The following is a 21,851-nucleotide window of genomic DNA, read 5'->3' as shown; positions in this document are numbered from 1 at the left end:
ATCCCACATGCATACATTTGACACAGCAGACACCATCCCACATGCATACATTTCACACAGCAGACACCATCCCGCATGCATACATTTAACGCAGCAGACACCATCCCACATGCATACATTTAACACAGCAGACACCATCCCACATGCATACATTTGACACAGCAGACACCACCCCAAATGCATACATTTAACCCAGCAGACACCATCCCACATGCATACATTTCACACAACAGACACCATCCCACATGCATACATTTGACGCAGCAGACACCATCCCGCATGCATACATTTAACGCAGCAGACACCATCCCACATGCATATATTTGACACAGCAGACACCATCCCACATGCATACATTTAACACAGCAGACACCATCCCGCATGCATACATTTAACACAGCAGACACCATCCCACATGCATACATTTAACGCAGCAGACACCATCCCACATGCATACATTTAACGCAGCAGACACCATCCCACATGCATACATTTAACGCAGCAGACACCATCCCACATGCATACATTTAACACAGCAGACACCATCTCACATGCATACATTTGACACAGCAGACGCCATCCCACATGCATACATTTGACACAGCAGACACCATCCCACATGCATACATTTAACACAGCAGACACCATCCCGATGCATACATTTAACGCAGCAGACTCCATCCCACATGCATACATTTGACACAGCAGACACCATCCCACATGCATACATTTAACACAGCAGACACCATCCCACATGCATACATTTAACGCAGCAGACACCATCCCACATGCATACATTTAACACAGCAGACACCATCTCACATGCATACATTTGACACAGCAGACGCCATCCCACATGCATACATTTGACACAGCAGACACCATCCCACATGCATACATTTAACACAGCAGACACCATCCCGATGCATACATTTAACGCAGCAGACTCCATCCCACATGCATACATTTGACACAGCAGACACCATCCCACATGCATACATTTGACACAGCAGACACCATCCCACATGCATACATTTAACCCAGCAGACACCATCCCACATGCATACATTTGACACAGCAGACACCATCCCACATGCATACATTTCACACAGCAGACACCATCCCACATGCATACATTTGACACAGCAGACACCATCCCACATGCATACATTTAACCCAGCAGACACCATCCCACATGCATACATTTAACACAGCAGACAACATCCCACATGCATACATTTAACGCAGCAGACACCCTCCCACATGTATACATTTGACACAGCAGACAACATCCCACATGCATACATTTAACAGAGCAGACACCATCCCACATGCATACATTTGACACAGCAGACAACATCCCACATGCATACATTTAAAACAGCAGACACCCTCCCACATGTATACATTTGACACAGCAGACAACATCCCACATGCATACATTTAACACAGCAGACACCATCCCACATGCATACATTTGACAACGCAGACACCATCCCACATGCATACATTTAACACAGCAGACACCATCCCACATGCATACATTTGACACAGCAGACAACATCCCACATGCATACATTTCACACAACAGACACCATCCCACATGCATACATTTGACACAGCAGACACCATCCCACATGCATACATTTGACACAGCAGACACCATCCCACATGCATACATTTAACCCAGCAGACACCATCCCACATGCATACATTTAACCCAGCAGACACCATCCCACATGCATACATTTAACACAGCAGACACCATCCCACATGCATACATTCAGCATTAGGATCACTCGCGCTAGGCTCAGGGGCTTTTTGTGGCAAATATATCTTGTCACCTCTAGTGATCTATGTGAACAGGAAAGGCAGAGCTTTGCTCTTAAAATAGAAAATGCAGAAGAGAGATAATTAAACATAAAGTGTCCAAGTGTCCGTCTCTCTGTCCAGACCCCTGGATCATTCTAGAGCCAGGTATCTTTGTTCTTTCTAGCAGTCATTGTTTCTTAGTGTTCGAGATAAAATACCCTGAGAATTTTTTAACAAGGTTGACTTAGATATAAATAAATAAATAAATACTCTTCATTAAACGTGTGGACCTGCGGGGTCAGAGGCCTCCCTCCGCTCTGCTCGTGCTCCGGTCCGTGGGGGCTGCAGGGCCCGGGGGGCACCCAGGGGGCACCGGCCGCCTGTGAGGAGTGGGGTCCGGTGTGTTATTCCACCCAGGAGTGACGCGCGCGCTCACGACGCTGCACGAGCCTCCATCGAGTGCGAGAACAAAACATGGCGTCTCGCGGCAGCGCACGCGCAGGACCGCGCGTCACAGCTGCGCACGTGCGAGGCGAAGACCCTACTTCCCATCACCGAGTGAGGACCTTGCACGGAGCGCAGCCTATGACCTGTCCTAGACAGGGGACGCCCAGCCTCAGTGCGCATGCGCAGAGCAAAGACACGCCCGCTCCAAAGAGAAGCTCTGCCCTGACATACCTCTCACCCTGTGCTGTGGCGCGAGGCGCCTCGTGCCCCTCGGCAGAAGGCAGCTGTTGCTTCTCACTCGTTGTGTCCCTGCGAGGACCCCGTCCCACCGGTGCTGGCTCAGAGGTGTGGCCCTTCCCTGCGCTCCGTGCTGTCGGGGCCTGTGCTGCGCTCCGTGCTGTGAATCTCTCTTGCAACGACTTCTGGAGTTGGATTGCCCTAACAGCGGCGTCTGTCCTCGGCGCACGCGCAGTTAATCCAAGGCCTCTTTAATCCACGCTATGGAAAGCAATGTCTATCTCCAGCGCATGCGCAGTTAATCCATGGCCTCTTTGCGGTGTCTGTCCCCAGCGCATGCGCAGTTGTCAACGAACAGCCTCATCTCCCCGCGCTCATAGTTCAGGCCGGGCGTTACACAAAGACCTTACAAAGCTTAACACGACCCACAGCAGGGAGCCCAGGACCCACAGCAGGGAGCCCAGGACCCACAGCAGGGAGCCCAGGCCCCACAGCAGGGAGCCCAGGACCCACAGCAGGGAGCCCAGGACCCACAGCAGGGAGCCCAGGACCCACAGCAGGGAGCCCAGGCCCCACAGCAGGGAGCCCAGGCCCCACAGCAGGGAGCCCAGGCCCCACAGCAGGGAGCCCAGGCCCCACAGCAGGGAGCCCAGGTGAGGCCCGACCCCAGGAGGGACCAGAGCACCACATTGAACCCCAGGTGAGGCCATAAGGTACAAAGAGTGTCTGCTGCTGGAGGGTCTCGAGCCTGCTCTCCGGGGTTCATTTGTTGTTGTTGTTGCATCGATCCTTAGACATGATTATTTTGTATCAATGCTCATTGGCCCTCTCTGCTGGAGTTGGGTCGCTCTTTTCAAGGCCTCAGCAAACGGTGACATTTGTTTCACCTGAAAAGTCTGTGATGCGAAGATCGACTTGAATCCCGTTTGTGGCTCTCCCCAGAGTGAAGGGGGGCGGCCCCGCCAATCAAAAGTGAAAGAACCCACTCCCAGGCAGCACCGACTGCGCCTCATTGTACCTGGGCCTGCACAGCTTCATCTGATGACGCTAAAACTCCCCCAAATATGTCTCCACCTCACTAGGGCCTCAGTAACCAGGCTGCGGTCAGCCGATGCCCATCAGGTAAACAAGCATTGGCATCGCCAGTAGGTCTCGCCTCTGGGACCTTATAAGTGTTTTGTTATCCAGCACAATATCCTTGGTGCAACAACATCAACTGTTGCACGGCTAAACACTTATAAGGTCCCAAAGGCGAGACCTATTGGCTATGCAGATGCTTGTTTTCATTGGTTCCTGTTTGTGGCTTTTAGAGATGCAAGCTTCTGTTCCGTCCTCGTGTCTAACTACTTCCGCCTTTTCTTGATCTAGGTCATGGGTACTCACAAACATTTTCTCGGGGGCCACAAAGTTTGGTCTATGGTGTGACCGAGGGCCGCCCTGATGCCAGCGGGGGGTGTAAAGTCGGGGTAGGGAAACAAAGCATGTATATCTAGTGGCTGCCTTTAAGAATGAAGGTGTTCCTAAAGATAAAGGCCTTGTTACTTCATTTTCCTAACTGCAATTAACCTTTAAAATAAGTGTTTGCTGTATATGTACGTTTCTTGTTCATGTTAGTTCTGACTCGAGTAAACAGCAGGCCAGTGCTGCTGCTGCCCAGGGGTCTGCAAGTAAAGACCTGAAGGGCTTTATGCGGCCCCTGGGCCGTACTTTGGGTATCACTGATCTAGATCCTCCCGGCGACCACCCCAGCTACATGTGTATTTCCATGTTCTTCAAAAAGGGGTCGCAGTTGAGCAGACAGGCTTGTCAAGTCTTCAAGGAAGTGTGAGTGTGACGAGGCTGGTGTATTTATTCACCACTTAACTAATCAGTCTCCTGTCCCTCCGTCCTTACGAAAGCCACAATTTGTGACACATTTGCTATTTTAAGGATTGTAATAACATCACTTTTGTATATTTAAGTCCATACAGATACTGAAAACAGCAAACCGCAAGTACAAACATGAAAAGCACAGGGGGCACGAGCCCTAAACAAAACAAAAAATAGGTTTTAGAGGGGCAGGGTTTGCAAATTAGAATAGGCAGTGTGCAGTAATGTCACAGAGAGGGACATAGCAAATCTATTATGCCTCTCTGTAATGGTAATGAACCGTGATTCACGTAATATAAGCACACACATGAGCAGCGTATACCCTCATGTACATGAATAAAGAAAGCTTAAATGTATTTTGGTACAACAATGTGGGGGAGTTTTAATGAAACGTGGGGGAACATGTTAACATTAACTTTTACGTGTGGGGTCAGACAGTGGATAATTTGTCCCCAGCTTATTGCACAAAATAGCAATCAACCCCCAGACGCTTGTATGAGCTCATGAAGCAAGCAACTTTTATCTATTAAGTCATGCAACTGCATGTATCCTGAGCCAAAAATCCGCTGTAGGCACATTGTAGCCTTTTTATCACTTAAAATAATTTGTCACTTTTTGTTAACTAACCAATATTTTTGAGTTACGAACTAGTAATACGTGAGTAAGGTGGGGAAGTTGTGCTCCCGTCCTGAAGAAGGAGCGCAAGCTCCGAAACATGTCGACGCACACATGAGGTACTGTTCATAATCACGACAGACTTTACCTCGCACTTCACTTCTTTTAACAGTGCCAGCCCGAGGTCTTGAATAAAAAAAAAATTTCACCTACGAGCCAGGTACTTTTTAACTCTTCACTACCTACCACCACTCACATTATCATCCCTATCACTTGCACCACACATAGTCATTTACCAGTGCTCCCGCGTAGTCGTAGGTCGCAGCACGCCGCATTCCGTTAGAGGGGTGCGAAGACCCCGATGATGAAGCATGACACCAAGGGGCCTTTTGGTGTGTGAGGGGTATTTTACCAAACACTGAGTGCTCCCATACCCTATATGGGCCGCACTTCTCTCCTGGTAGGATTCCTTTTGTTTATGCACAGAATGAATATAGTCCTCTCTGAATCTGACTTGCATATCTATGTACTTTTTTTACTGCATTGCACAGATATTCTATGCAGTAGTCTATTATTAATTTCCTTTTGCATGATAGCTGTGCATTACAGTTAGCTTATAGATGCCACTTCTTCAGCTATTCACTAATGGTGAGCATTTTTATTTTGGTGCCCGTAAATATTCTCTATCTCAGTGCGAACCTGATAGTTGGCAGCCCACTAGCGATTCATTTGATGTTTACTAAAAACCAGGCAGTTGGGGTATACCTACTACTTGCTACCAAATGGGTGTTTGGACACACAACAAACTGGAACAAGCATTTGCAATGCAATTGGTCTCACATTGACGCAAGTTTGAGCTATTGGCATTGTAAATGACAATGCCTTTTATTTATGTTTTGGGTTTCAAAACATATATAAAATGTTTTGTCATTTAAAATCCTAATAGCTTAAACTCGTGTAAATGCGCTACCTGTTGCATTGCAAATGCTTGTTATCTTCAGTCTCATGGTCTTTTTAGTAACATTAGAAAACTTAAATTTGAAGCTTTTGTGTGGGCCCTTATGGCCTAGGGTGCTGTACACACAACCATACATTTCTAATTCGTTGTCAACAAAGTTTGAATTTGAATGATTCTGCCCAGGTTTAACCAACAGCTGTCAGTTACTGAAACATTTTGCATAGTGTATTTTCCTGTCAACAAATAAACATGTGTGTGGCATAAATGCCTCAGTGGCCGCTTTCTTCCTTGAAGTACTATTGTCCTTATAGTAAAGTCCCCAATTTAATTAATTCAAATGGCATTAGATTTATGGAATTCCCCCTTCCCACCCCACAACAGAAGCAATCCTATGGATTACCTAGATACCTGTGTGTGTGTGGTTTGATTGCCACAGTTGTCCTTGAGGTTCTGGTGTGCATTACTAGGTCAATGGTGAAGATGGACATATACTGTTTGGAGAAGTTATGTCCAGTGGTCCTTTTGGCAGCGGCTATAACCCCCTCGCGCCTCTTTGTCCCATGCTCCACTGGCATCCCACAGATTTTTCATGGAAGATTAAATCTGCCCCTGTAAGTGTATCCCGCCCCAGGGAAGCCCGTGGGATCTATTCAAAGCCAATGGCCTGTTACATTAAACCACGCGAGCTACCGGGGCAGAACCCACAGATGGCCGCCGCGTTGCGTGCATCTGCGGCGCGGCGGCCGTGCTCTCAGGGCTCCTACGCGCTTGGTTTCTTGGCCGCCAGGTGTAATATTACTGTAGCACCAAGGCCGCAGGCCACGGTTCTCATTCAGTCCATTTTTATTCGTAAATGTATTGTTTGGGTGAGGGGTTAAGTTTCTCTTAATTTCCAACACGAAGAGGACTTTTCTGCAGATGCGCCACTGAAAAATCTGTTAACGTTATTCATTGCATAGGAAATTAAGGTGGTGGACATGGTGGTGGTGGATGCGGTGGTGGTGGACTTGGTGGTGGTGGTGGACGTGGTGGTGGTGGTGGTGGACATGGTGGTGGTGGTAGACTTGGTGGTGGTGGACGTGGTGGTGGATATGCTGGTGGTGGGGGTGGTGGTGGATATTGTGGTGGACATGGTGGTGGTAGACGTGGTGGTGGTGGACGTGGTGGTAATTGACGAGGTGGTGATGGACGCGGTGGTGATGGACGCGGTGGTGTTGGACACAGTGGTGGTGGACGCGGTGGTGGTAGATGTGGTTGTGGACGTGATGGTGGACGTGGTGGTGGACATGGTGGTGGATGTGTTGGACGTGGTGGTGGTAGACTTGGTGGTGGCCTCGTTGTGAACGTGGTGGTGGTGGTGGACATGGTGGTGGTGGTGGAGGTGGTGGTGGAGGTGGTGGTTGTGGACGTGGTGGTGGTGGTGGTGGTGGTGGATGAGGTGGTGGTAGTTGTGGACGTGGTGGTGGATGTGGTGGTTGTGGACGTGGTGGTGGATGTGGTGGTGGTGGATGTTATGGTGGTGGACATTGTGGTGGACTTGGTGGTGGATGTGGTGGACATGGTGGTGGTGGCAGATGTGGTGGTGGTGGAGTGGTGGTGGTGGTGGACGTAGTGATGGTGGACGTGGTGGTGGTGGTGGACATGGTGGTGGTGGACGTGGTAGTGGTGGACGTGGTGGTGGACGTGATGGTGGTGGACGTGGTGGTGGTGGATGTGGTAGTAGTGGACGTTGTGGTGGTGGATGTGGTAGTGGTGGACGTGCTGGTGGTAGTGGAGGTGGTGGTAGTGATGGTGGTGGACGTGGTGGTGGATGTGGTGGTGGTGGACGTGGTGGTGGTGGGTGTGGTGCTGGTGGACTTGGTGGTGGTGGAAGTGGGTGTCGTGCTGGTGGTGGTGGACATGGTGGTGGTGAACGTGGTGGTGTTATGTTATGTTATGTTATGTTATTTTATCTTTTGTATAGCGCACGGCTACTCAAAAAGAGTGTCCCGGCGCTTTTAGTAAGGAGGGCTGCATCATAATAACATAACACAGTTAAAAAGGAAAAAGGACAGAAGGCCGAGCGGGCACACAAAAAGCGGGCTACTGGGTAAACAGCCAGGTTTTAAGGCCTTTTCTAAAGGCAAGTAGGCTGGTGGCTCCCCGCAGAGTGAACGGCAGAGAGTTCCACAACTGTGGCGCTAGTAGTCCAAAAGAGCGGCCTCCCAGGCGAGCTCTCTTCACTCGCGGGACAGCCGCCAGGAGCAGGGATTCCGACCTCAAAGAGCGAGTCGGATGATAAAAGGCCAGTCTCTTTTGGAGATACTTTGCTCCCACCGCATGGAGGGCCTTATAGGCCAGAGTCAAAGCCTTAACCGCATGCGCGCTAGCGGAATTCTGATCCTGTGCTGAGTTTTTTAAAACCGCACTTTACATGACGAGCTGGGCTCGTCATGAGCGTGCGAGGAGGCTACCTCATGACGAGCCCAGCTCGTCATGAGCGTCGAAGGGGTTAAAGGCAATCCGTTTCCGGATTGGAAGCCAGTGCAAGGTCTTCAACAGACCTGCTGCACTGGCCCGTCTATTTAAACCAAAGATAGCTCTCGCGGCAGCGTTCTGCACCACTTGGAGCCGCTGCAGCAGATACTCTGGCAGGCCCAGGTAAAGAATGTTCGCGTAATCTAACCTGGACCCGATTAGAGCCTGCACCGTCAGCTTCCTGTGCTCCTCAGACAACAGGGGAAGGAACCTCCGCAGCATCCTGAGGAGGCCAAAGCAGGAGCCCGACACCCCGAGGAGCTGGGATTTCAGAGTTAGCCCCATATCCATCTTGACCCCCAAGTTCTTAGCAATTTTGGAAGAACAAGACGGAGGGAACATATTAATGGGCCACCAAGCCTGCCAGTCTGGCTCTGTATCACACCCAAAGAAGAGTACCTCGGACTTATCGGAATTGCACTTGAGGCTGTTCAGTTGGAACCATTGGAAAACAGCCCCAAGGCAATCCCGGATACTCTCCCCGTCAAAATCTCCTCCTCTCTTACACGAGAAGATGGTGTACGAGGTGGTGGTGTACGAGGTGGTGGTGGACATTTTGGTGGTGGATGTGGTGGTGGTGATGGACGTGGTGGTGGTGGACATGGTGGTGATGGACATGGTGGTGGTGGACATGGTGGTGGTGGACGGGGTGGTGGATGTGGTGATGGTGGTGGGGATGTGGTGGTGGTAGGTGTGGTGATGGTGGAGGTGGGTGTGGTGGTGGACGTGGTGGTGGACGTAGTGGTGGTGGACATGATGGTGGTGGAGGTGGTGGTGGTGGACGTGGTGGAGGTGGTGGTGGATGTGGTGGTGGATGTGGTGGTGGTGGTGGACGTGGTAGAGGTGGATGTGGTGGTGGAGGACATGGATGTGGTGGTGGTGGACGTGGTGATGGTGGTAGATGTGGTGTACGTGGTAGACATGGTGGTGGTGGATGTGGTGGTGGTGGATGTGGTGGTGGACGTAGTGGTGGTGGATGTGGTGGTGGTGGACGTGGTGGTGGTGGGTGTGGTGGTGGTGGACATGGACATGGTGGTTTTGGACATGGTGGTGATGGACGTGGTGGTGATGGATGTGGTGGTGGTGGATGTGGTGGTGGTGGTAGTGGTGCTGGACGTGGTGGTGGTGGGTATGGTGATGGTGGACGTGGTGGTGATGGAGGTTGGTGTGGTGGCGGACGTGGTGGTGGTGGACATGGTGGTGGACGTAGTGGTGGATGTGGTGGTGGTTTCGGTGGTGGATGTGGTGGTGTTGGTGGTGGACATGGTAGTGGTGGATGTGGTGGTGGAGGTCATGGATGTGATGGTGATGGATGTGGTGGTTGATGTGGTGGTGGTGGGTGTGGTGATGGTGGATGTGGTGGTGGTGGAAGTTGGTGTGGTGGTGGACGTGGTGGTGGTGGTGGTGAACATGGTGGTGGACATGGTGGTGGACGTAGTGGTGGATGTGGTGGTGGTTTCGGTGGTGGATGTGGTGGTGTTGGTGGTGGGCATGGTAGTGGTGGATGTGGTGGTGGAGGACATGGATGTGATGGTGATGGATGTGGTGGTTGATGTGGTGGTGGTGGGTGTGGTGATGGTGGATGTGGTGGTGGTGGAAGTTGGTGTGGTGGTGGACGTGGTGGTGGTGGACATGGTGGTGGACATGATGGTGGTGGACATAGTGGTGGTGGACGTGGTGGTGGTGGACGTGGTGTTGGACATGGTGGTGGTGGATGTGGTGGTGTTGGTGGTGGACATGGTAGTGGTGGATGTGGTGGTTGAGGACATGGATGTAGTGGTGGTGGCCGTGGTGGTGGTGGTAGATGTGGTGGACATGGTGGTGGTGGACGTAGTGGTGGTGGACGTAGTGGTGGTGGATGTGGTGGTGGTGGTGGTGAACGTGGTGGAGGTGGATGTGGTGGTGGTGGACGTGGTGGTGGTGAACATGGTGGTAGACGTAGTGGTGGTGGATGTGGTGGTGGTGGTGGATGTGGTGGTGGACGTGGTGGTGGTGGGTGTGGTGGTGGACGTGGACATGGTGGTTTTGGACATAGTGGTGATGGACGTGGTGGTGATGGACGTGGTGGTGGACATGGTGGTGGTATATGTGGTGATGGTGGTGGTGGATGTGATGGTGGTGGTAGTGGTGGTGGACGTGGTGGTGGTGGGTGTGGTGATGGCAGACGTGGTGCTGGTGGAGGTGGGTGTGGTGGTGGACTTGGTGGTGGTGGACATAGTGGTGGACGTAGTGGTGGTGGACATGATGGTGGTGGACATAGTGGTGGTGGACGTGGTGGTGGTGACGTGGTGGTTGTGGTGGATGTGGTGGACATGGTGGTGGTGGATGTGGTGGTGGATGTGGTGGTATTGGTGGTGGACATGGTGGACGTGGTGTTGGTGGACATGGTGATGGTGGACATGGTGATGGTGGTGGACATGTTGGACATGGTGATGGTGGACGTGGTGGTGGTGGTGGGTGTGGTGGTGGTGGACATGGTGGTGGTGGAGGTGGAGGGTGGTGGTGGTGGACGTGGTGGTGGTAGACATGGTGGGGGTGGACGTGGTGATGGATGTGGTGGTGATGGACATGGTGGGGGTTGTGGACGTAGTGATTGTGGTGGAGGTGGTGGATGTAGTGGTGGTGAATGTGGTGGACATGGTGGTGATGGACGCAATATTGTCCACTTAAGCGCAGTTTGGCGAAAATTACAGAAAATCTGTGAGGGAACAAAGACTTTGACATTTTACTCTAGGGCAATCCCCACACACGCACGTAAGCACGCACACATGCACCATTCTCTGTTGTTGATCACAGAGCTGTCTTTGGGACTTGTCAAATTAAAGTGGTATTCATCGTGTACGGCCTGCTGTGTTTTTCTGAGTGATTACACCCCTGTGCGTGTGGATTACCCATACCTTAGAATACTCATGAGCGGCAGGAGTAAACAGCTGCGGAATAACTGCCCCCTGCTGACTCATGGCATGCAATCCTACTCGGAGCCTCGTATACCACACATATAATAATACAGAACAGAACACCCTTTCGAGTGGATGACAGTGTAGGCCACATAACTTTCAAGCCAGTAATCCCCCCATACATGCACTCATTCAGCACACACTTTCCTTAAAGCGACTTCCTAGCTGGTGACCCCCATGCATGCCTTCACCCTGCACACACTTTTGTCGCAATAACTTCCTAGCCAGTGACCCCCATGCACGCACTTACCTTGCACACACTTTCCTTACAGCGACTTCCTAGCTGGTGACCCCCATGCATGCCTTCACCCTGCACACACTTTTGTCGCAATAACTTCCTAGCCAGTGACCCCCATGCACGCACTTACCTTGCACACACTTTCCTTACAGCGACTTCCTAGCTGGTGACCCCCATGCATGCCTTCACCCTGCACACACTTTTGTCGCAATAACTTCCTAGCCAGTGACCCCCATACACGCACTCCCCCCTGCACACATTTTGTTGTAGTGACTTTCTGCAAGAAGCCTCTCTATGCACAATCTCACTGACACACTCCCTCTGATATAACGTCTGCCCAATGGTTCCCGGTGCACACATTTCTCTGAAGACACGCGCCCAGCCCATCTGTTACCCCCACCAGGCCCTCTCTCGCTCAAGCAGTGCAGCTTTCATACCACCTGGAGTTCTTTCTCACCTCTAGCAGAGCCCCTTTCACCCTTAGTAGCGCCACTCTCATCCCCAGCAGCACCACTCACAGCGTCCTCTCACCACCCCACAGCGCCTCTCATATCCTCGCAGCGCCTCTCATATCCTCGCAGCGCCCATCACACCCTTGCAGCGCCCATCACACCCTCGCAGCGCCCATCACACCCTCGCAGCACCCATAAGTTCAAGTTTAAAATTTGTATAGCGCACTACTCACCCAGAGGGTCTCAAGGCGCTTGAGGGAGGGGGGGTACTTTACTTATCGAATATCCAAGTTTTTAGTTGTTTTCTGAAGGAGAGGTGGTTCTGTGTAAGGCAGAGGTAGGTGGGGAGAGAATTCCAGGTCTTGGCCGCTAAGTAGGAGAAGGATCTTCCCCCCCATGGTGGATCTTTGGATGCGTGGAATTGCGGCGAGGGCTTGATTGGTCGAACGCATTTGGCGGGTGGGGGTGTAAAAGGACAGGCGCGTGTTGAGGTATTCGGATCCTAGTTCGTAGAGGGCTTTGTGTGCGTGGGTGAGGAGACAGAACGTTATTCTCTTGTTGACGGGGAGCCAGTGAAGGTCTCTCAGGTGCCCGGAGATGTGAGCTTGGCGGGGGATGTCTAGGATGAGTCTGGCTGAGGCGTTTTGGATGCGTTGGAGTTTTTTCTGTAGTTTGGCTGTGGTTCCGGCGTAAAGGGTGTTTCCGTAGTCCAGTCGGCTTGTGACCAGTGCATGGGTGACCGTCTTTCTTGTTTCGGTGGGGATCCAACGGAAGATTTTTTTGAGCATACGTAGGATGTTGAAGCATGATGATGAGACGGCGTTGATTTGTCTGGTCATCGAGAGGGAGGAGTCCAGGATGAAGCCCAGGTTGCGTGCGTGGTCCGTTGGTATGGGTGCGTTTCCCAGAGCCGGTGGCCACCATGAGTCATCCCAGGCGGAGGGGGATGATCCTAAGATGAGCAGTTTTAAACGGCTGTTCTTCATCCACTCGGCTACTTCTTTCATCCCTTCGTGTAGGTTGGTTTTGGCGGTGTTTGGGTCTTTGGTGAGGGAAAGGATCAGTTGGGTGTCGTCTGCGTAGGAGATGATGTTGAGGTTGTGTTGGTGCGCGATGGTTGCGAGGGGACTCATGTATACGTTGAAGAGAGTGGGACTGAGTGATGATCCTTGTGGTACGCATCAGATGACTTCGGTGGCCTCTGATCTAAAAGGGGGGAGGCGGACTCTCTGGGTTCTTCCGGCTAGGAACGAGATGATCCAGTCCAATGCTTTTCCTTGTATTCCGACGTTGCTGAGGTGTTGTATAAGGGTGCTATGACAGACTGTGTCGAAGGCTGCGGAGAGGTCAAGTAGGATGAGGGCAGCTATTTCTCCGTTGTCCAGTAGAGTTCGAATGTCGTCTGTTGCTGCGATGAGGGCGGTCTCGGTGCTGTGTTTGGCTCGAAAGGCTGACTGTGAAGGGTCGAGGGATTTGTTGGATTCAAGGAAGGCGGCGAGCTGACTGTTGACGGCTTTCACGATGACTTTGGCAGGGAATGGGAGGAGCGAAATGGGGCGGTAGTTCTTAAGTTCAGTGGGTTCTGCTGTGGGTTTCTTCAGGAGGGCGCTGAGTTCGGCATGTTTCCAGATTTCCGGGAAGGTAGCGGAGTTGAGGGAGCAGTTGATGACGTCTCGGAGATGGGGTGCGATAATGGAGTCTGCTTTGTTGAAAATGTGGTGGGGACATGGGTCAGTTGGCGATCCTGAGTGGATGGAGTTCATCAGGCGGATGGTGCCTTCAGTGGTGATTGGTTTCCAGGCGCAAAGGTTGTTGGAGGGGGGTTTTAGTTCGGAGGTGGGTGGGGTGGACTGGTCTCCAAAGCTGTTATGTATGTCAGCGATTTTGTTGTGGAAGAACGAGGCTAGAGAGTCGCAGAGGTCTTGGGAGGGAGTTATGTCGTTGGTGCCGGCGGTGCGGTTGGTTAACTCTTTGACGATGTTGAATAGTTCTTTGCTGTTGCGGGCGTTGTTGTCGAGTCGATCCTTGAATGCTGATTTCTTGGTGGATCGGATCAGTTGGTGGTGTTTGCGGGTGGCGTTCTTGAAGGTGGCCAGGTTGTCAGTGGTTGGGTATTTTCGCCAGGCTTTCTCGAGGGTGCGACATATCTTCTTGGATTTCTTAAGGTCATCATTGAACCAGGGGGCTTTTTTGCTGCCTTGCTTGATTTGATGGTTTTTCAAGGGTGCTAATTCGTCAGCGCTGTGGGTGATCCATTGTGTGAGGTTGGTGGCTGCTTGGTTTGGGTCCGATGATTTGGCAGGAGGGTTTTGGTGAAGCGATGTGATGAGCTGGTCGGTGGTAATTTTGTTCCAGTTTCTGCGGGGAATTGGTTGTGGGTGGTTGTGGGTCGTAGTCTTTTTGTAGTTGAAGTGAACGCAGCTGTGGTCAGTCCATTGGAGAGTTGTGGTGTGATTGAAGGAGATGTGCTTGCTGGAGGTGAAGATTGGGTCGAGCGTGTGCCCGGCATAGTGGGTGGGGGTGTCAACAAGTTGTTTGAGTCCGAGATTGGCGAGGTTGTCCAGAAGGGTGGTGGTGTTGCTGTTGTTGTTCTTTTCCAGGTGGAAGTTGAGGTCTCCCAGTAAAATGTAGTCCTCGGAGGGGAGGGCGTGTGGGCTGATGAAGTCAGTGATGTCTTTGCTGAATTGTTTGCGGGGTCCTGGTGGTCTGTAGATGAGGGTGCCTCTGAGTGTGGTCTTGGGGTCGGTGTGGATCTGGAAGTGAAGGTGTTCGGCGGCTGCGAGGGTATCGTCGGAGCTGGTCGTGATGCGGATGGTGTTCTTATGGAAGATGGCGATGCCTCCTCCTGTTTGATTGATGCGGTCCTTTCGGATGATCTTGTAGCCGTCCGGGATGGCTATGGCGATGTCGGGCATTGATGAGGCGTTCATCCAGGTTTCTGTAAGAAAGGCGACGTCTGGCGATGTGGTGTCTAGTAGGTTCCAAAGTTCAATGGCGTGTCTGTGGACCGAGCGGGTGTTGAGCAGGATGCACTTCAGGTGGTTAGTGTCGGAGCTCTGTTTGGAGTTTGTGGATTTGGTGTGGGTTCTGGTGTTGTCGAACTTGTAGGAGTGGCAGGTGAAGGGTCCATGGGTGTGTCCTGGGGCGGCTTGGTAGCAGTTTGGGAGTTGGCCAGGGTTAAGTGCTGAGAGGGTAGCGGTGTCGTACGTAATGCAGGTGGAGTGTATTTTGCGAGGGCCAGGGGGTTTGGCGCTGGGCGTGGTCCAGGCGCGGACGGGCATAGACGGGCTTACCTTTGGCGCACCTTCAGCGCGCATAGGGCGTGTCCGCTGCGCGTGAACGCTGCGCGAAAGTGCATCTGTCATAAGTGGATAGTGAAGGGGGGCGGAGCGAGGGAGGAGCCGCTGGGAGGCGGGAGCGGGGTGGAGAGACGGGCTAGGAGGCACAACAACAACAAAATGGCAGCAGAAAACAAAAGCGAAACAGGACGAGATTGGGGCACAATGAGGAGTATAGCTATGGGCAGTGGCACTGGCACAATCAGTCACTAATTAATTTACCAATTAATGCGAGCAATGTAATGGTAGTAATGGGCAATAGAGCGCTACGATGATAGTCAGGCACAGCAATTTATAAAGGCAGTGCGAGCACAGCGCTATGATATTAGTCAAGCACAACAACTTTTAAGGCAATGCGAGCACCGCGCTATGATAATAGTCAGGCACAACAGTTTTAAAAGGTAATGCGAGCACAGCGTTACGATGATAATCAGGCAAAAAGTCAAGCACAACAGCTTTTAAGGCAATGCGAGTACAGCGCTAATATGATAATCAGGCACAAAAGCTATGAAAAGCAATGCAGCAGTGAGCAATATATCGCTAAGATACTCAAGTGGCCAGGGAGCGTGTGGGAGCGACCGCTTCTGAACGAGTCAGGACGGTCACAGCGCTTCAGCAGACGGGACGATCCTGAACTACCAGAGGGAGGGAGGAGCAGCTGGGAGGCGGGAGCGGGGGGGGGAGAGACGGGCTAGGAGGCACAACAACAACAAAATGGCAGCAGAAAACAAAAGCGAAACAGGACGAGATTGGGGCACAATGAGGAGTATAGCTATGGGCAGTGGCACTGGCACAATCAGTCACTAATTAATTTACCAATTAATGCGAGCAATGTAATGGTAGTAATGGGCAATAGAGCGCTACGATGATAGTCAGGCACAACAATTTATAAAGGCAGTGCGAGCACAGCGCTATGATATTAGTCAAGCACAACTTTTAAGGCAATGCGAGCACCGCGCTATGATAATAGTCAGGCACAACAGTTTTTAAAGGTAATGCGAGCACAGCGTTACGATGATAATCAGGCAAAAAGTCAAGCACAACAGCTTTTAAGGCAATGCGAGTACAGCGCTAATATGATAATCGGGCACAAAAGCTATGAAAAGCAATGCAGCAGTGAGCAATATATCGCTAAGATACTCAAGTGGCCAGGGAGCGTGTGGGAGCGACCGCTTCTGAACGAGTCAGGACGGTCACAGCGCTTCAGCAGACGGGACGATCCTAAACTACCAGAGGGAGGGAGGAGCAGCTGGGAGGCGGGAGCGGGGGGGGGAGAGACGGGCTAGGAGGCACAACAACAACAAAATGGCAGCAGAAAACAAAAGCAAAAGAGGACGAGATTGGGGCACAATGAGGAGTATAGCTATGGGCAGTGGCACTGGCACAATCAGTAACTAATTAATTTACCAATTAATGCGAGCAATGCAATGGTTGTAATGGGCAACAGAGCGCTACGATGATAGTCAGGCACAACAATTTATAAAGGCAGTGCGAGCACAGCGCTATGGTATTAGTCAAGCACAACAACTTTTAAGGCAATGCGAGCACCGCGCTATGATAATAGTCAGGCACAACAGTTTTTAAAGGTAATGCGAGCACAGCGTTACGATGATAATCAGGCACAAAGTCAAGCACAACAGCTTTTTTTTTTTTAATATATTTTTATTAATTATAACACAAGAGTAGAAATGTACATTTCGGGTATCGTTGGTATAACATATTACAGTGGCGAACGGGCAGATGAAATGAAGAAATACAATACAATTGTAGGCATCTGGAAAGTATCAATACCAGCCGGAGCTGGGTCAAAACAATACAAGACAAATAATCATAAGCAAACATTATCAGAACCTGCCCACCAAGGATACAGGATATAAAAATAGACACTCGACACCCGAATATGCATAACAACAGGCTCAGGAGAATATGCCACATCTCTTGTGGAGAAGGGAAAAGGGAAAAAGATAGGTCATAGAACAAAAGAAAGGAAAAATAAACCCCCCCCACCCTGCACCCCTGCAGATGGCTACGACCTTACCCCACTAGCAGTGTGCCTGTCGCCCCCTAAACTACACCCCAAGGAAGGGAAAAGACGGAGGAGGAATATATTACGACATAATGCGGGCTCCCGGACTCCCCTCCCCCCCACCGCGAGCAGATGTTCCCCACCATGGTACTAAGAGAGGTAAAGCAGGCTTATAAGCAAACTGATAGGGAAATCACCAAGAGAGAAAAGACCATCCCGCCCAGCCCCAGATATCACAGAGGCAGCAAATCCCATTGTCGAACACAGTCAGTACACCAAAGCCAGAAAAGCAGAATCCCATATGGCCCTCACTCCCACCGATACCACCCAGCAGTGTCAAAGGAAGTCTCTGTACAGAATTAAAGCAGTCAAGTTCAACCCTGGCCTCTACGATCCATCACACAAACCCTCTCCGATAGGACCAACACAATAGCAAAAGAGTCAAAACGTTGTAGAAAGGGGAGAAGATCAATATAGCATGAAAGTGTCAGAAGAGTCATGTCTCGAAGTCTATCAGGAATACGAAAGTCAATCCAAAGAATATCGATGGAGGTCTCCAGAAACGAAGAAAGAAATAAGTCCTGTGAGGGCGATGACTTTGTCGAGCTCGCTGGCTGGTCAGGGGCTCCAGTCGCGGGTCGCTGTAGTTGCGTAGATACAATAGGCGTCAGATTAGAACGATGCTCGGGGTTCTCCTCCCGGATAAAATCAAACTTCGCGGGGGTCACCATATGTTGCGGGTCTGACTCTGGGCTAGGGTCCGGTCTCGAACAAATAGTCTCGATGCGTACGGTTAGGTTGTGGAGAGCAGCCTCCATTTGCCAGTGAAGAGCCCCGATGGCGGCCATTACGGTCCCCAGTGTTGGTCCACACGTCGTCCGATCCATCTCCGCTTAATCGATGACAAAGCAGGTCATCAACCCCAGAGGCCGGCTACTCCGGGGAAACCAACTGGAGTGAGGTGGGCGAAGGCGACTGGCGACTTTCAGACTGTGCGCTCTTTACCCCGCTGCCGAGAGCGGGGCCCCCCCCGCGGACCCCGAGGGCTGCAGCAGGGTCCCAGGAACCGGACCCCCACTCACTGCGGCATCCACGTCTCGTCGCCGTCTGGCCAGTATACGCAGGGACTCGAGACCACCACCAGGATCGAGAATTCGTGTCACTCCAATGAGACCGGACCTTGTCAGGTATCCGCGGCTGATGTTGTTCAACTGAAACCCGGCTGGGTCAGTACTCGAGGCCCCGGCTCACAGACTGGAGGAGGCCCGAAAAAGGCAGACGGTGTAACTTCGTCAAAAAAGGTGATAAAGACTCCGGGATTGCGCTCCTGGACTCAGAGACGATTCAGACACACGGGAGTCTGGCGGGAGGTCAGGATTAAGTTCAGGATATGTCCGTCAGCGACGGAGGTCGACGGAGCCGGGAGCTTATGCGGCCATCTTGGTTGCTAGCGTAGCTCCTCCAAGCACAACAGCTTTTAAGGCAATGCGAGTACAGCGCTGCTATGATAATCAGGCACAAAAGCTATGAAAAGCAATGCAGCAGTGAGCAATATATCGCTAAGATACTCAAGTGGCCAGGGAGTGTGTGGGAGCGACCGCTTCTGAACGAGTCAGGACGGTCACCCATTACACCCTTGCAGCGCTGCTCTCACACCAGCTACAGTTCTCTCACCTCTCGCAGCCCACTCTCACCCTTAGCAGCCCCCCTCAAGCTTTGAAGCCATCGCTATTGCGTATTTATCTTACGCAACTAATAACCATTGACAAAGCCAATAGTCCTGGCTTGTAGTAGATGTAATGTTACTTGTTGTATATGGATGGAATGGCGAAGCAGCAAAATACCAGTGGGGTGACACACTATGCAGAGCATGGATTTTCAGTTTGGGTTTTTAAGCCACGCCCTTCATTACGTCGACCACGTCCCTCTGGGAGCCATCACAAGGTTTTTCATTCCACTTAAAGCCCTTCCTCCGGTATAGTAACTTCCTGCTGAACAGGGAGAACAAGTTCACTCAGACTTTGCAGTCAGCTCCAGAGAGACTAATCCATGCCCGGGCCCCTCATCCATTGGCACCTTGTGATTCTTACAGCGTTACAGTTCATATCTCATTCCCCTTATTGGATTTTGTCATTTTAGTGTCATATAGTTCAATACATTTTACTTTTTTTTCTATTTTGGTTTGGGTTTTTTATTGTTTTGCATTTTGAGTTTTACTTTTTTGGTTTCTGCATAAATATTTGACATATTACCTTAAGTTAAGCCTGCCTGTTCCGTGCTTAGGTATCAGGGGGTTGATCCTAGGTTAATTGAATGGCTTTCATTCTGACAACGGTTGTGATTGTTCCTCATCTACCGTAAATATTAATTCAGTTTCTTACAGAAACTATCTGAAATTATCTGCAAAACAGACAGGTGATAACCTACCAGGCTTGAACCACCCTGTGGACAAACTGGAATATGGGAATAGTATTGTGTGGCAATAGAACCTCTAAAAAATTCAGCTTGGAGATGAACCAAGAATCACGCTTGAATGTCACAACTTTTTAAAACAAGGTAGTCAGGAAAGTTTGGCGAATATATTGCAGCTCTTTGCATTTTGGCAGCCCCAAGCAAATTTGAGAACAGAGTGGATGTATGTAGCAGAGATGAGTCTGTTCACCCAATGTGAGTGGTGAGATCCGCTTTGCTGGTCTGCCTGAAGTTATGATGCTGCTGACAGTGGCCTGTCTGCTAATAGCGATGGCATGACTGGTGGATCTATGAAGCCAAATAAGAGAAAGTTATCTTCCGACACCACAGTCTTCGTGACTGAGACCAGTAATACTGAAGACTCTGAGACTCACAGCAGTAATTTCTCCTTTCAGAGCGTTATTGCTGCAGATGGAGTGAAGCCAGAAGCAAGCACATTACTAAGGTACCAACAACGTTTAATATTGTTCATTTATATTAACAGCTTCTCTTTTGCAGCTTTTGGAAATGCATTTTCTAGTTTTGTTGCTTTTTGGTTAGTTTTTTATTGTAGGCTGTTATCTTCGGTTTAAAGGGAAAGATGTTGTAGTGTGTGACTGTGGCGTGGGATCAAGAAGAGACCTAACACCAGTTCGGGGTAGGTAAGGTTTTATTTTGGAAAATGTTTTTTTATGGCGGGTTGTCAGGGTGTCTCTCTGAAAAGCTCTGGGGTCCGTGATGGTGTCTGGTTATGGTCTTGTTTCCAGATGGTTAAGAAGCAGACTTCAGGGGATGTTCCGTTCTTCCTAACTCCTCGTTGGACTCCGCCAGGGAAAAGAAACAGGTACAGATCGTCAGGATATGTACTCTATCTGGACTCTCCCACAGGGAACCGGGCAAGTGCAGGAGACACCCGTGCTAAGGTGCTAAACACTTTATTAAACGTGTGAGGGTGCAGAGGCTTGATTACTGGTGAGGAGAGGTATATTTACACGGTGAGGACAAAGAAAGGTTGGGCAGATATTCTGGCACACACGCGGCTACGGTTTAGAAGAACCCCGTCTTCCTACCCAGCCTGCAAAACGCTGCCGTACCTGTTGTAGCCACACTCCTCCCTCGGGAGTGTGGCACGGCGATTCATGGATCCAGTGGCCTCCTGGCTTACTCCTGTCGTCCTCGGGTTCGCCTTCAAAAGCTCCGTTCTCTGCTCCTCCGGGCCGCTCTCCCACTCTCGATCCTCGGTCGGTGACGTCACATGCCACGACAACTTCTTCTGTGTTTTTACCCACTAGGAATCCCGCGTCGTCATCAGGGGAAGGAGCTGCGTACTTGTGTGTCTTCCAGTTAAAGGGGGCGTCATCCAATTCGTCGGCTAGTTCCCAGGAACAGGCTTCTCCCCTGTTCGAGTCATGCTGATAATGAGGCAGAGAGGGGGAGGACGTTAGTTCACTACGCCACCACTCAACATTATCCGGTTCTTTTCCTCCCGTCCCCTGCCCAGTGTTACAGTGACCTTAATGCTGCAGTTTGCATTTCATTACTATCATTTGCTTACTCTGGAGAATCTCCAGGGTGTAGGAGGTTTGCTGTTTCAGTTATTTCTTCAGCTTCTGGGCAGTTATCACTCTGTGGCGATCTGTGGTCCTGTTTCTCTGCTCTTCTTGTAGTAGCTCTTATCAGAGCTTCATCCATCCGCCAACGAATAATAAGATGCCAGGCATCACCCACCACACAACACAGACTATGTTGGGCTACGTCTATCTTCTCGGTGCAGTTAGAGCGCGGATAAAGTTCTCCGGACCCATCAGGCTGTGCATGTAACATAAGGGCTTAAGATGAAATGAAGAGCTTATATCCTTCCTGAGTGGCTCCAGACTGCTGTGTGCAGACCCGATAGCTGGCAGCACCCTGGAGTATGTATGTATAAATCAGAT

General features: G+C 50.8%; 1 long non-coding RNA gene across 1 annotated transcript in view; it reads left to right on the top strand.

The window, feature by feature from the left end:
• The first annotated feature begins 2,854 nt into the window (after positions 1-2,854).
• LOC144806493 (uncharacterized) overlaps positions 2,855-21,851 on the top strand; it is a 51,125-nt gene continuing 32,128 nt past the window's right edge. The window contains exons 1-2 of the long non-coding RNA XR_013605813.1: positions 2,855-3,196; positions 20,334-20,383. This is a non-coding gene — a long non-coding RNA (uncharacterized LOC144806493). The remainder of the gene's footprint in view (positions 3,197-20,333; positions 20,384-21,851) is intronic.

This window comes from Lissotriton helveticus, assembly GCF_964261635.1.
Source record: "Lissotriton helveticus chromosome 1_1 unlocalized genomic scaffold, aLisHel1.1 SUPER_1_unloc_8, whole genome shotgun sequence".
In the NCBI taxonomy this organism is placed as follows: domain Eukaryota; kingdom Metazoa; phylum Chordata; class Amphibia; order Caudata; family Salamandridae; genus Lissotriton; species Lissotriton helveticus.
The sequence above is the reverse complement of the archived record's forward strand: the minus strand, read 5'-3'. Positions and strand labels throughout refer to the sequence as shown.